The sequence below is a fragment of the Eumetopias jubatus genome, unplaced genomic scaffold, assembly GCF_037043125.1.
Source record: "Eumetopias jubatus isolate StellerSeaLion01/CBP00866 unplaced genomic scaffold, mEumJub1_p1.0 scaffold_17, whole genome shotgun sequence".
NCBI classification, from domain to species: domain Eukaryota; kingdom Metazoa; phylum Chordata; class Mammalia; order Carnivora; family Otariidae; genus Eumetopias; species Eumetopias jubatus.
The window spans coordinates 81,895,060-81,910,321 of record NW_028274823.1 but is presented as its reverse complement, the minus strand read 5'-3'; positions in this window follow the sequence as shown (position 1 = coordinate 81,910,321).

The window sequence follows — 15,262 nt, the reverse complement described above, 5'->3', positions numbered from 1 at the left end:
ATGTGACAATATCTCTACTAACAGAATACAGTGAAGACTGTAGGGATATGGAGAAGGAGTGGTTCCTTCTGCCTATTAGAACGGCAAAAGCCTCAGAGGAGAGCATGCCACTGGAGCTAGGTTTTAAAAGTTAAGTAGGACTTGGTGGGTCAAAAACAGAGAAGATAGGGCATTCGGAACCAAGGGAACAGCGTGAACACCCACTTGGAAGCATGAAAGTACATATTATGTCTGGGGATTCACAGGTAAAAGCTGTCGTTAGAACATATAGTTAAATAAAATGTAAAACAACTCTTCAGGGCTGTGATAACGGGTCACATGGATGCTTGTATCTTTCAAGCCCTTCACAAATAAATAAGCATTTGCTAGCTTCGGTCACAGGCATTTCACGAAAGGAAATGCCTAAGCAGAGATGCGTACAGATAGTGCAAAGGACAGCGGATAAGGACAGAAGCAAGATCAGGTTGTCTCAATTTTTTTTTTCCATCTAAGAGACTGATGACCGGTACAACTGAGGCAACACCAAAGCATCAAACCATTTACCATTTTGGTAATTTTCATGATGCCAGAGTTTCCCTGCTGGCTCTGCTCCTTCTGTCTACCTCTGGGTTTGCTAGTTTTTCTGGGCTTTGTCCCGAATCTCTCTCTTTTTAAAAGAGGTCAGTTTCTTTTTCCACGGCCTCAAACAAACTCTGAAGGTCGTATTTATCCACCACTTCAACATCTCTTCTGGACCCCAGATCCATACATCCAAGCGCTTTCCTGCCATCGCACAAATGTAAGACCTGCAACACTGTCCTCTCCTCCGTCCACTCAATCCTGCCCTGCCTCCAGCGTTCCACATCTTCGTTAATGACTTCACCCTCAACTCTCCTCCCTCTTCCTTCCCTACACATTCCAACTCACTAAGACCTTTTGGTTCTCCCTCAGTCTTGAATCTCTCCATATCTGTCCTTTGCTGTTGTCAGTTGCATAAAAACCATCGTCTTTACCAGCTTCCACGATGGCGCCAACCAGGCATTCTCCATCTGAGAAGGACAAGATTGGGGAATTCCTCTCATGAGACCCCTTTAATGGCTCCTCTTTGCTCTTTGATAAAATGCCAAATCCTTAATAAAGCTAACAGCTTTCTGCGAGATCTGGCCCCTGTCTCTCCCAACTCATTTCTAATCATTTGCTATGTTACTGTTGTATTAGCTTTTAGGTTCTTGTATGTGGGTTCAGATCTTTTCCAGTTCATAACCTTCACACTTGCTCTTTTCTGCCTGGGAAGTTCTTTTCCACTCTCTTGGCTGGTTATCTCTGTTAGGCTAAGCTTTGGCTGGGGCTTAGAGGGTGAAAATCAGCTCCATCACTTACCAGGCTAGAACACTAACCATGGGTAAAGCCAGCCACAAAGTTCACAGGAAACTACTTCTCCCGAGAACATGCTATTTCTCCCAAGGACAAGCATCATGACAACCTCTTTGTTGAGTGATTACTAGCTGAAAAATTTGTTCTCTAAAACCACAGACTATCAGAAGCTTTGCTGTTTGAAACTATACATTAAGAATAAAATATCTCACTCTTGCCTGGAGATTCTAAGACAATTTGAGACAGAGACTCGGCCTCGACTTCCAACGCAAGTAAGATAAGGGGGTTCTGGATACAACACTCTGCATCTATCTTAACTTTGTAGTTTCTAAGGAAACAGGATGCAGGATCCTTCTTAGACCTGATATTGACTTCTGGTTTGATTTAAGTCTACCCAAACATTGCTTCATTTATATTTCATTCAAACTCAACTCGTACCCCAAATCCTATAATAACTTTATCTTTTCTTGGTTAGGCCAGATGCCTCACAATTCTTCTGTGTGTGATCTCCCTCACTGCAAAGCGTCAATAAAGTTGACGAGTACAGGGTGGTCCCTTGTAGGCTAATTGTGCTAGGACAAATGACACTTCAGAGAGGCCTGCTCTGATGTTGGATCCCAGGATAAAGTAGTGTTCCCAATGCACTCGGTGATAAGCATATCCTACTTTTCTTTCATGGTTTACTATATCCTTCAAGACTCCAAAGCAATGCAATGATTTAGTCAAAATATCTGGTTAGAAATATTAACTAGTTATATTGTTCTACTCTACTGGTAACTGTATAAAGTTGAGAGCAACCTAAATGTTCACTCCTTAAAGTCTGAAGCGATTTAAAATATTCATTGCCTCCTACCACACCTCAGGATGTTTGCATGGTGCATAAAAGGTATAAAAATCTGTAGCACTTGGGAATATTGTTTTGACCAATTTGGAAAAAAAAAGTTTCTAAACAATTTAAATAACAGCTAAGTCAGCAAAGCAGGCCTGATAAACCGCACATGAATCGGAAAGAAAAACATCGAAATAGCAGGAAAAAATTCTAACATATTTTTGTTGTTTCCTTTCTTACATATATTTTGTTGGGTTTTTTCTTACTCTGAAAGCAAGGCATATAATAACAAAAAAAAGCAAAAAGAACGTAAAGGACACCATAGTTCTAGCTTACACACAGGTAATAGAATTTAACACCTGGTTGCTGCTTCTTTCCTAAACACACATTCTCGCTCTTCCTCCGAACACAACCACCTTTTATCCTAAACTACCAGCATCCCTGTCCCTGGAGCCTTTTGGTAACTGGTTTCCAAGCTCCGAAGCCTGGGGAGGGGACTGGAGAGGCTGAAGGCTCGAGAACAAGCATGGCAGCAAGGCTGAAATAAAACTTCCTACGTTGCGATTTTGCCTTGGTTTCATTCTGAGGCCTAAAAACAACCAAGCAGCACTCAGGAACTGTCTCATAAGCGAATGAACAAACAGATGTGTCAATAAACAAAATCGGTTTACCACATGTCTATGTCATGTTCAATTTTTCCTAAGAATGCTATTTCCATCTTCGGGATAAAAATGCAGCATAGTATTTTCAGCTCTTGACACGGGCTAGTGTGGGCACATATTAATCTCCTGCCTGGCCCCCTTCCTATCCGAAACCACCAGCCTGGGCTAACTAGCACCTTATCGCTTCACATTTTCTTCACCTCCTCTATGCCGTTACATGAGATATTTTGTTTAATCCTAAGTACTTCAGTTACTGCTCCTGTCAAAAACAGATACCTTATCACTGGGATTTGACCTGAGAGCCGAAATTCTACTGTAGTCATCGGTCCTACTTTAAGAGCCAAGCAAGGCTTTTTTCTCTTTTTTAAAAAAATATATACCAGCCATCCCTCAACTACATTCCAAATCATCAAATATTTTTATCCACTCTCTTTAAAAATGTTGAATTTCTTAAAAAATGGTTTATTGTATTCACATGTAAAACAGAATAAATAAAAGTGGCCCAGTATTAAGCCCCACTGCTTCTTACTTCAAAGAATGTCCTCTAGATTTGCTATTGTTTGCAAAACAAATATATAAAATATACATTAAATATTCCAGTTACATGAACAACAATTTTGCAAAGCTTCAACAAATCATAGTTGTGCCTAATGTATCATGTGGCAACACTCATTATGAAGTTTTTAATACAGAGAACATTCTTTTTTCCAGAAATTATAAAAAAACAGATCTTTCTTTTGGGAACATCTAAGGCATGTGAATATTTGACTTTCAAATGCCCAACACAGAAATGGCCGGTTGCTTCCTGCTTTCCTCAATTCCCCATGTGAATGAGAGCCAAGCTATCCCGAACCAAACTTTCCTGAATGCACGGAACTGCCCATCCCAACACCTCTTTCTATCTTCTTTCTTTTCTCCCAGACTTCCATTCTCTTATAGGTAACAACTGTCTTTAATCTATCACAAGAAACAGAAATAGCTTAGCTCTTGGCGATTCTCCTCCTCCTTCGGCACACGCCCAGTCACACCACTACTGTAGGACCTTAAAGAAATTAACCTCACGGAGCCTGTTTCCTCATCTGTAAAAGGAGGTAATGGTACCCACCTGAAAAGGTGGTAAGGATTTTTGAAATAAAGTACGCAAAGCTTTTAGCACAATGCTTTGTTGGCGAACGCATTGTAAGTGGTAGTATTATCTCCATTACTCTCTTCAGCAAGGAGAACAATCCTCAAACCCACAATCTTAAGTGAGTGATATAAAAATAGTGCTTGTGATAAAACTGTTTCTCAAAAAAGTAACAATGACTTTGCAAGTAAAATTTGTCATTGCATTAATTGTGTTGCTGCTGTAATAAATTATGACAAACTTAGCAACTTAAGTTTATTATCGTAAAGTCTGGAGATGGGAAATTTAACATGGGTCCGCAGGACAGCTTTCCTGGTGAGGCCCCGGGGAGAACCCACTTCCTTGCCTGTTCTGGCCACCGGCTCCTAGAGGCCGCCCACATTCCTTGGCAAATGGCCCAGCATCACTCTGACCTCTGTGCCTCTCATCACCTCACCTCCTCCCCCAAAGCTGCAGACCCACATCGCCTCTCTTCATTCTGACCCTCCTACCTTCTAGAGGGACCCTGGGGATGACTTGCTTACACCACATACTCTCCCCATCTCAAGATCCTTCACCTAACCGCATCTGCAAAGTCCCTTTCTACCGTGTAAGGTCACGTATTCACAGGTCCCAGGGATTTGGATGTGAACACTGGGGTCATTATTTAGCCTACCAGAGTCATTTAAAATGATCAGGCCATTTAACCTTTTGGAAACTGCCCTGAAATTTCACCATATCTATAGAAAACTTTCTCTCTTCTCCTTTTTCACTAATAAAATCTGCTTTTCTTTAGGTGTAACCTGTTGATAAAAATAATGCCATTTCTGATTCAATATGTTTTCCTAATTTGGTTAATTATCAATGTTTTGATAGAGTAGTGTACTACAAGGTCATGGCAAATGTGTATTCTGTGTACACAGGCTAAAGTGAGATGCAAACAACCATCATGATATTTATCCTCTGGGTGAATTATTTCATACTCCCAAACAATGTACTCACCAACTTGCAAGACAAACTATTTTTTTTTATTGTGATAAAATATACATAACATAAAGTTTGCCATTTTAACCACTGTTAAGTATGCAATCTAGTGGTGTTAATTATATTCACAATGTTGTGCAACTATCACCACCATTTCCAAAACTCTCTCGTCACCCCAAACAGAAACCCTGTACCCACTGAGCAATAACTCCCATTCCCTCCTCCTCCCAGCCCCTGCAAACCTCGAATCTACTTTCTGTCTCCATGAATTTGCCTATTTTAGATATTTCATTTAAGTGGTACATTATATTTGTCCTCTTCTGTCTGGTACTTTACTCACCATAATATTTTTCAAGGTTCAACCATGTTGTAGCATGTATAAGTACTTTGTTCTTTTTTTTTTTTAAGATGTATTTATTTATTTGAGACAGAGAGTGCATGTGAGCGGGGGGAGGAGCAGAGGGAGAGAGAGAATCTCAAGTGGACTCCACGCTGAGCAGGGAGCCCAATGCAGGGCTCAATCTCAAGACCCTGAGATCGTGACCTGAGCCAAAATCAAGAGCTGGACACTTAAATGACTGAGCACCCAGGCGCCCCAGTACTTTGTTCTTTTTATTGCTGAATAATATTCCATTGTACGTGCAATGCCACATTTTGGTTACCCACTGATCTGTTGATGACACTTGGGTTGTTCCCACCTTCTAGCTGTTGTGACGAATGCTGTTATGAATATTGCAGTGTGAGTATCAGTCTGAGCCCATGTTTTAGTTATACACTAGGAGTGGAATTGCTGGATGATAAAGTATTCTCTGTGTAACTTTTTGAGGAATTGCCAAACTGTTTCCCACAGTAGCTGTTCCATTTTACTTTCCCACAAGCAATGTACTAGAATTCCTCTTTCTCCACATTTTCACCACAACTAGTAATTATTTTCTTTTTAATTTTAACCATCCTAGTAGGCGTGACGTGATATTTCCTGTGTTTTTGATTTGCATCAGTTCATGTGCTCACTGACCATCTGTGTATCTTTTGGGGGAAAATGTCTATTCAAGTCTTTTGCCCATTTAAAAAATTAGGTTTCTGTTCTTGCGGTTGAGTTATAGGATTTTCTATATATTTTGGATATTTGTCCCTTATCAGGTGTATGATTTGCTAATAGTTTCTCCCATTCCATGGGCTGCCTTTTTACTCTCTTGAAGTCCAAGTTATCATTTCTATTATCACTTGTGCTTTTGATGTCATATTTAAGAAAATATTGCCAAACTTAAGTTTATGAAGACTTTTTCCTTTTTCTCCCCAGAGTTTTATAGTGTTTAATTTTTACCTTTTATACCTTTTAAATTTAGGTCTTTGATCCATTTTGAGTTCATATTTGTATATGGTGTAAAGTAAGGGTCCAACTTCATACTTTTGAATGTGGATATCCCAGCACCATTTGTTAAAAGACTGTCCTTTCCTTACTGAATGGTCTTGGCAACTTAGTTGAAAATCAATTGATCATAGACGTGAAGGTTATTTCTGAGTTCTCAACTCTATCAAGTCCACTGGTTTGTATGTCTTCCTTCTGTCAGTACCACACTGGAGTATTGTAGCTTTGTAGTAAGTTTTAAGGGCAGGAAATGTGAGTCTTTCAACTCTGTTCTTTTTCAGATTGTTTTGGTTATTCTGGGTCCCTTGAAGTTCCATATGAATTTTAAGATGGGCTTTTCCATTTTTTTATAGAAAGCACTGTTGAGATTTCAAAAGTGATTATACTGAATGTGCATATCACTCTGGGTAATACTGTCATCTTAGCAATATTAAGTCTTCCAACCCATGAACACAGGACGCCTTTCTATTTATTTAGGTTTTCTCTAATTCTTACAGCAATATTTTGTAGTTTTCAGTGTAAAAGTTTTGTGCCTCATTGGTTAAATTTATTTTTAAGAAGTTTATTCTTTTGGATGCTATTGCAAATAGGACTGTCTTAATTTCCTTTTCATTAATTTTTTTATTGTTCTGTTAATCACCATATATTACATCATTAGTTTTTGATGTAGTGTTCCATGATTCATTGTTTGTACATAACACCCAGTGCTCCATGCAGAACGTGGCCTTTTTAATACCCATCACCAGGCTAACCCATCCCCTTACCCCCTCCCCTCTACAACCCTCAGTTTGTTTTTCAGAGTCCATTGTCTCTCATGGTTCATCTCCCCTTCCAATTTACTCCCCTTCATTCTTCCCCTCCTGCTATCTTCTTTTTTTTTCGTAATATATATTGCATTATTTGTTTCAGAGCTACAGATCTGTGATTCAACAGTCTTGCACAATTCACAGCGCTCACCATAGCACATACCCTCCCCAATATCTATCACCAAGCCACCCCATCCCTCCCACCACCCCACCACTCCAGCAACCCTCAGTTTGTTTCCTGAGATTAAGAATTCCTCATATCAGTGAGGTCATAAGATACATGTCTTTCTCTGATTGACTTATTTCACTCAACATAACACCCTCCAGTTCCATCCACGTCATTGCAAATGCCAAGATCTCATTCCTTTTGATGGCTGCATAATATTCCATTGTGTATATACACCACCTCTTCTTTATTCATGCATATGTCGATGGACATCTTGGCTCTTTCCACATTTTGGCTATTGTGGACATTGCTGCTATAAACATCGGGGTGCACGTGCCCCTTCGGATCCCTACATTTGTATCTTTGGGGTAAACACCCAGTAGTGCAATTGCTGGATTGTATGGTAGCTCTATTTTCAACTTTTTGAGGAACCCCCATACTGTTTTCCAGAGTGGTTGCACCAGCTTGCATTCCCACCAACAGTGTAGGAGGGTTCCCCTTTCTCCGCATCCCAGCCAACTACTGTCGTATCCTGATATGTTCATTTTAGCCATTCTGACTGGTGTGACGTGATATCCCATTGAGGTTTTGATTTGGATTTCCCTGCTGCCGAGGGATGTTGAGCACTTTTTCATGTGTCTGTTGGCCATTTGGATGTCTTCTTTGGAAAAATGTCTGTTCATGTCTTCTGCCCATTTCTTGATTGGATTACTTGTTCTTTGGGTGTTGAGTTTGATAAGTTCTTTATACATTTTGGATACTAGCCCTTTATCTGATATGTCATTTGCAAATATTTTCTCCCATTCTGTTGGTTGTCTTTTGGTTTTGTGGACTGTTTCTTTTGCTGTGCAAAAGCTTTTTATCTTGATGAAATCCCAAAAGTTCATTTTTGCCCTTGCTTCCCTTGCCTTTGGCGATGTTTCTAGGAAGAAGTTGCTGCGGCTGAGGTCGAAGAGGTTGCTACCTGTGTTCTCCTTTAGGATTTTGATGGACTGCTGTCTCACGTTTAGGTCTTTCAACCATTTGGAGTCTATTTTTGTGTGTGGTGTAAGGAAACGGTCCAGTTTCATTCTTCTGCATGTGGCTGTCCAATTTTCCCAATACCATTTGTTGAAGAGACTTTTTTCCATTGGACATTCTTTCCTGCTTTGTCAAAGATTAGTTGACCATAGAGTTGAGGGTCCATTTCTGGGCTCTCTATTCTGTTCCATTGATCTATGTGTCTGTTTTTGTGCCAGTACCATACTGTCTTGATGATGACAGGTTTGTAGTAGAGCTGGAAGTCCGGAATTGTGATGTTGCCAGCTTTGCTTTACTTTTTCAACATTCCTTTGGCTATTCGGGGTCTCTTCTGGATCCATACAAATTTTAGGATTATTTGTTCCATTTCTTTGAAAAAAGTGGATGGTATTTCAATGGGGATTGCATTGAATGTGTAGAATGCTCTAGGTAGCACTGACATCTTCACAATATTTGTTCTTCCAATCCATGAGCATGGAACGTTTTTCCATTTCTTCGTGTCTTCCTCAATTTCATTCATGAGTATTTTATAGTTTTCTGAGTCCAGATCCTTTGCCTCTTTGGTTAGATTTATTCCTAGGTATCTCATGGTTTTGGGTGCAGTTGTAAATGGGATCGACTCCTTAATTTGTCTCCCTTCTGTCTTGTTGTTTGTGTATAGGAGTGCCACTGATTTCTGTGCATTGATTTTATATCCTGCCACTTTACTGAATTCCTGTATGAGTTCTAGCAGTTTTGGGGTGGAGTCTTTTGGGTTTTCCACATAAAGTAACATATCATCTGAAAAGAGTGAGAGTTTGACTTCCTCTTTGCCGATTTGGATGCCTTTGATTTCTTTTTGTTGTCTGATTGCTGTGGCTAGGACTTCTAATACTATGTTGAATAGCAGTGGTGATGGTGGACATCCCTGCCGCATTCCTGACCTTAGGGGGAAAGCTCTCAGCTTTTCCCCCTTGAGAATGATATTCGCTGTAGGTTTTTCATAGATGGCTTTTATGATATTGAGGTAGGTACCCTCTATCCCTATACTCTGAAGAGATTTGATCAAGAAAGGATGCTGTACTTTGTCAAATGCTTTTTCTGCATCTATTGAGAGGATCCTATGATTCTTCTTCTTTCTTTTGTTAATATATTGTATCACGTTGATTGATTTGTGGATGTTGAACCAACCTTGCAGCCCAGGGATAAATCCCACTTGGTCATGGTGAATAATTCTTTTAATGTACTGTTGGATCCTATTGCCTAGTATTTTGGTGAGAATTTTTGCATCCATGTTCATCAAGGATTTGGTCTGTAATTCTCCTTTTTGATAGGGTCTTTGTCTAGTTTTGGGATCAAGGTAATGGTGGCCTCATAAAATGAGTTTGGAAGTTTTCCTTCCATTTCTATTTTTTTGGAACATTTTCAGGAGAACAGGTATTAATTCTTCTTTAAATGTTTGGCAGAATTCCCCTGGGAAGCCATCTGGCCCTGGGCTTTTGTTTGTTGGGAGATTATTGATGATTATTTCAATTTCCTTAGTGGTTATAAGTCTGTTCAGGTTTTCTATTTCTTCCTGGTTCAGTTTTGTTACTTGATACATCGCTAGGAATGCATCCATTTCTTCCAGGTTATCTAATTTGCTGGCATAGAGTTGCTCATAATATGTTCTTAGAATTGTTTGTATTTCTTTGGTGTTGGTTGTGATCTCTCCTCTTTCATTCATGATTTTGTTGATTTGGGTCATTTCTCTTTTCTTTTTGATCAGTCTGGCCAGGGGTTTAACCATCTTGTTAATTCTTTCAAAGAACCAGCTCCTAGTTTCGTGGATCTGTTCTACTGTTCTTTTGGTTTCTCTTTCATTGATTTCTGCTCTGATCTTTATTATTCCTCTTCTCCTGCTGGGTTTAGGCTTTATTTGCTGTTTTTTTCTCCAGCTCCTTTAGGTGTAGGCTTAGGTTGTGTATTTGAGAACTTTCTTGTTTCTTGAAAAAGGCTTGTATTGCTATATACTTTCCTCTCAGGACTACCTTTGCTGTATCCCAAAGATTTTGAACAGTTGTGTATTCATTTTCATTGGTTTCCATGAATTTTTTTAATTCTTCTTTAATTTCCTGGTTGACCCATTCATTCTTTAGTAGGATGCTCTTTAGCCTCCATGTATTTGAGTTCTTTCCAACTTTCCTCTTGTGATTGAGTTCTAGTTTCGAAGCATTGTGGTCTGAAAATATGCAGGGAATAATCCCAATTTTTTGGTACCAGTTGAGACCTGATTTGTGACCTAGGATGTGATCTATTCTGGAGAATGTTCCATGGGCACTAGAGAAGAATGTGTATTCCGTTGCTTTTGGATGGAATGTTCTGAATATGTCTGTGAAGCCCATTTGGTCCAGTGTGTCGTTTAAAGTCTTTATTTCCTTGTTGATCTTTTGCTTAGATGATCTGTCCATTTCAGTCAGGGGGGTGTTCAAGTCCTCCACTATTATTGTATTGTTGTCGATGTGTTTCTTTGCTTGTTATTAATTGCCTTATATAACTGCCTGCTCCCATGTTAGGGGCATAGATATTTACAATTGTTAGATCTTCTTGTTGGATAGACCCTTTAAGTAAGATATAGTGTCCTTCCTCATCTCTTATTACAGTCTCTGTTTTAAAATCTAATTTGTCTGATATAAGGATTGCCACCCCAGCTTTCTTTTGGTGTCCATTAGCATGGTAAATGGTTTTCCACACCCTCACTTTCAATCTGGGGGTGTCTTTAGGTCTAAAATGAGTCTCTTGCAGACAGCATATCGATGGGTCTTATTTTTTTATCCAATCTGATAGCCTGTGTCTTCTGATTGGGGCATTTAGCCCATTTACATTCAGGGTAACTATTGAAAGGTATGAATTTAGTGCCATTGTATTGCCTGTCAGGTGACTGTTACTGTATATTGTCTGTGTTCCTTTCTGGTCTATGCTGCTTTTAGGCTCTCTCTTTGCTGGGAGGACCCCTTTCAATATTTCTTGTAGGGCTGGTTTTGTGTTTGCAAATTCCTTTAGTTTTTGTTTGTCCTGGAAGCTTTTTATCTCTCCTTCTATTTTCAATGACAGCCTAGCTGGATATAGTATTCTTGGCTGCATATTTTTCTCATGTAGTGCTCTGAAGATCTCATGCCAGTCCTTTCTGGCCTGCCAGGTCTCTGTGCATAGGTCTGTTGCCAATCTAATGTTTCTACCCTTGTAGGTTACATATCTCTTCTCCCGAGCTGCTTTCAGGATTTTCTCTTTGTCTCTGAGACTCATAAGTTTTACTATTAGATGTCGGGGTGTTGACCTATTTTTATTGATTTTGAGAGAGGTTCTCTGTGCCTCCTGGATTTTGATGCCTGTTTCCTTCCCCACATTAGGGAAGTTCTCTGCTATAATTTGCTCCAATATACCTTCTGCCCCTCTCTCTCTTTCTTCTTCTTCTGGGATCCCAATTATTCTAATGTTGTTTCGTCTTATCGTATCGCTTATCTCTCGAATTCTGCCCTCGTGATCCTGTAGTTGTTTATCTCTCTTTTTCTCAGCCTCTTTATTTTCCATCATTTGGTCTTCTATATCACTGATTCTCTCTTCTGCCTCATTTATCCTAGCAGTTAGTGCCCCCATTTTGGATTGCACCTCATGAATAGCCTTTTTGATTTCGACTTGGTTAGATTTTAGTTCCTTTATTTCTCCAGAAAGTGTTTCTCTAATAACTTCCACGCTTTTTTCAAGCCCAGCTAGTATCTTTAAAGTCATGATTCTGAACTCTAGGTCCGACATCGAACTAATGTCCGTATTGAGTAGGTCCCTGGCAGAGGGTACTACCTCTTGTTCTTTTTGCTGAGGTGATTTTTTTTTCGTCTTGTCATTTTGTCCAGAGGAGAATAGATGATTGAGAGAACAAAATGCTAACAGGTTAACAACGTCCCCAGTAAATATACTCTATACAAATCAGAAAAGACCTGAAACCAGGGGAAAAGAAAGGGAAAGAAAGAAAAAAGAAAGAGAAAAAAAAAAAAGGAATAGAAAAAGATAAAAACAAACAAAAACAGAACAAAACAAAAAAAAAAACAGAATATGATCACATATGATCAGGCTAGTGCATAGATCAGTGCCACATACTAGATTTTGGGCATATTTTGGTCTGTTAGAAGAAAGTGCCTCCTAAAATTTTAAAGGAAGAAAGACTTATATATGTACAAAATAAGGGTTGATACAATGAAGGGATGGAAGATGACTGTAAAGATGAAAATTATAAAAGATTTTATAAAAGGAATTGATAAGATAAGAAGTTATTTGAAAAAAGAAAGAAGATTTAAAAAAAAAGAAAATGAAGGGGAGAGAATGTGATCAGGCAGGAGACTAGAACAAAGCCATACACTAGTGATTTAGGGTATATTTTGATCTGTTAGAAGAAAGTGTATCTCAAAATTTTAAAGAGAGAACAACACATATATATATATGCCAAAAATAAGGGTAACTACTATGAAGGGATAAAATATGACTCTAAAAATGAAAAATAAAAAGAAAATTAAAAAAAACAGTTTAAAAATTAACTTCGAAAAACTAATGAATCATGGTAAAAAAGCCATAAATTCTATGTGCAGTATTCCCCTAGCGCTGGAGTTCTCCCGTTCTCCTTGATCGGTAAACTTGGTCTTGACTTGCTGGCTGTTCCTGCTGATCTTCTGGGGGAGGGGCCTGTTGCCGTGGTTCCCAAATGTCTTTGCCGGAGGCGGAATTGCCCCGCCCTTGTCGGTCCGGGCTAAGCAAGCTGCTCGGGTTTGCTCTCAGGAGCTTTTGTTCCCTGCAAGCTCCCGGCACAGCTTTGGAGGACCAGGGTGAAAATGCTGGCCTCCCAATCTCCACCCGGAGGAGCCGAGAACTCGGGGCCCCGCTCCTCAGTGCGCCCCCAGAGAAAAGCAGTCACTCCCGTGTCCCCGGTCTCCGGCCGCACTCCGTGCTCACCCGGCCTGTGACCGAGCGTTTCTATCTCTGGCACCCGACCCCGTGTGGAGTCTCCAAACCCAGCAGATCCCTGCGGTGCGCTCCCGCGCCGCTCCTCCCGGGGGAGGAAGGGGAGTCTCCCCGGCTCTGCCGCTTGTTGGGTCCCTGCTGGAGGAGCAGTGGCCCGACTGGGCCGCGGATCACAGTTTATGGCCACCCCGAGCTGAGAGCCCGCGCCTCGGCTCCGTCTCTGCAGCCGGCTTCCCCGCTCCGATCCCTGGGAGCTCTGCCGCACTCAGGCACCCCCGGTCTTTCTGTGACCCCGAGGGTCCTGAGACCCCACTGTCCCGGGAGGATTCCACCCCCCGCTTAGCCACTGGAGTGACGTCCCTCAGAGGAGCCGACTTCTAAAAGGTCCGATTTTGTGCTCCGCGGCTCTAGCACTTGCCAGAAGCGGCCGACGGAGGCCCCTCCCCCGCCGTCTATCCTCCCGAATATCGCCTCGGATTCACTTCTCCGCACGTCCTACCTTCCAGTAAGTGGTGGCTTCTCTGTTCAGAGAGTTGTTGCTACTCTCCTCTTCGATCTCCTGTTGAGTCCGTAGGTGTTCAGAATGGTTTGATCCCTATTCAGCTGAAGTCCTGAGACCAGACGAAATCCAGGTCTCCTACTCCTCCACCATCTTGCTCTGCCCCTTATTTTCCTTTTCAGATTTTTCACTGCTAGTGCATAAAAATTCAACTGATTTTTGTATCCTCCAACTTTGCTAAATTCATTGATTAGCTCTAAAAGGGATGTGTGGGGGGTATGTATGTATATTTGCATGTATTCTTTGTTTTCTACATTTATGTAATCTATGGTATAGTCAGTTTTACTTCTTCTGTTCCAATATGGCTGCACTTTCTTTTTTTCTTGTCTAATTCCTCTAGAACTGCCAATACTATGTTGAATAGAAGTGGCAAAAATAGGCATTGTTGTCTTGTTCCTGGTATTAGGGGAAAAGCTTTCTTTCCTTCCCCATTGAGTATGATGTTAGTTGTGGGGTTTTTTATATATAGCCTTTATCATGCTGAGAAGGTTCCCTTCTATTCCTCATTTATTATGAAGGAATATCAGATGTTGTCAAGTGCTTTTTCCACATGAATTGAAATGACCGTGTGGTTCTCCCCCACCTTCATTCTATTCATGTGATGTGTTACATTGATTGATTTTGTATGCTGAACCATTATTACATTTCTGGGATAAATCCCCCTTGGTCATGGTGTATAATCCTTTCTATATGCTGCTGAATTCTATTTGCTAGTATCTGTTGAGGATTTCTGTGTCTACATTCAGAAAGGATATTGTAATTTTCTTGTAGTGCCTTCTCAGGTTCTGGTATCAGGGAAATGCCGGCCTTATAGAATGAGTTGAGAAGTATTTCTCCTCTTCTATTTATTTAACGGAAGGTTTTTCTTTTCTGGGAGTTTTTTTTTTTTTAATGCATGTGTTGTTATTTTTTTCATAAATAGAAACCACATCACTTAATTTGTTACAGTGAATAATGAGAGGCACTAATTCAAGAGGGCCACAGAAAGCTTTTACATCCACATAATAGAAACAATAAGCACCTTCACCATCCATACCTTTTGTTAGCTTTTCCTTTTGATTTCTGTTCCCCCATGTACATCAGTATGTTGCTTCCAGAATGGTACTCTGCCCTTGAATCTTATACTAGTTGGGAGGTTAGTCTATCACCTTCCCTTCATAACTCTCCAGTCTTCTTACTTGTCATGGGTCTATTCAGATTTTCTTTTTCTTCTTGAGTCAGTTTTGGTAGTTTGAGTGCTTCTAGGGATTTGTCCATTCCCTCCAGGATATCCAATTTGTTCGGTATACAGCTGTTCATAGTATTCTCTTATAATGCTTTTTATTCCTTTAATCAGTAGTAATACCCCCTCTTTAGCTTCTGATTTTATTGTATTTTTTTAAAGATTTTATTTATTTATTCAACAGAGACAGACACAGTGAGAGAGGGAACACAAGCAGGG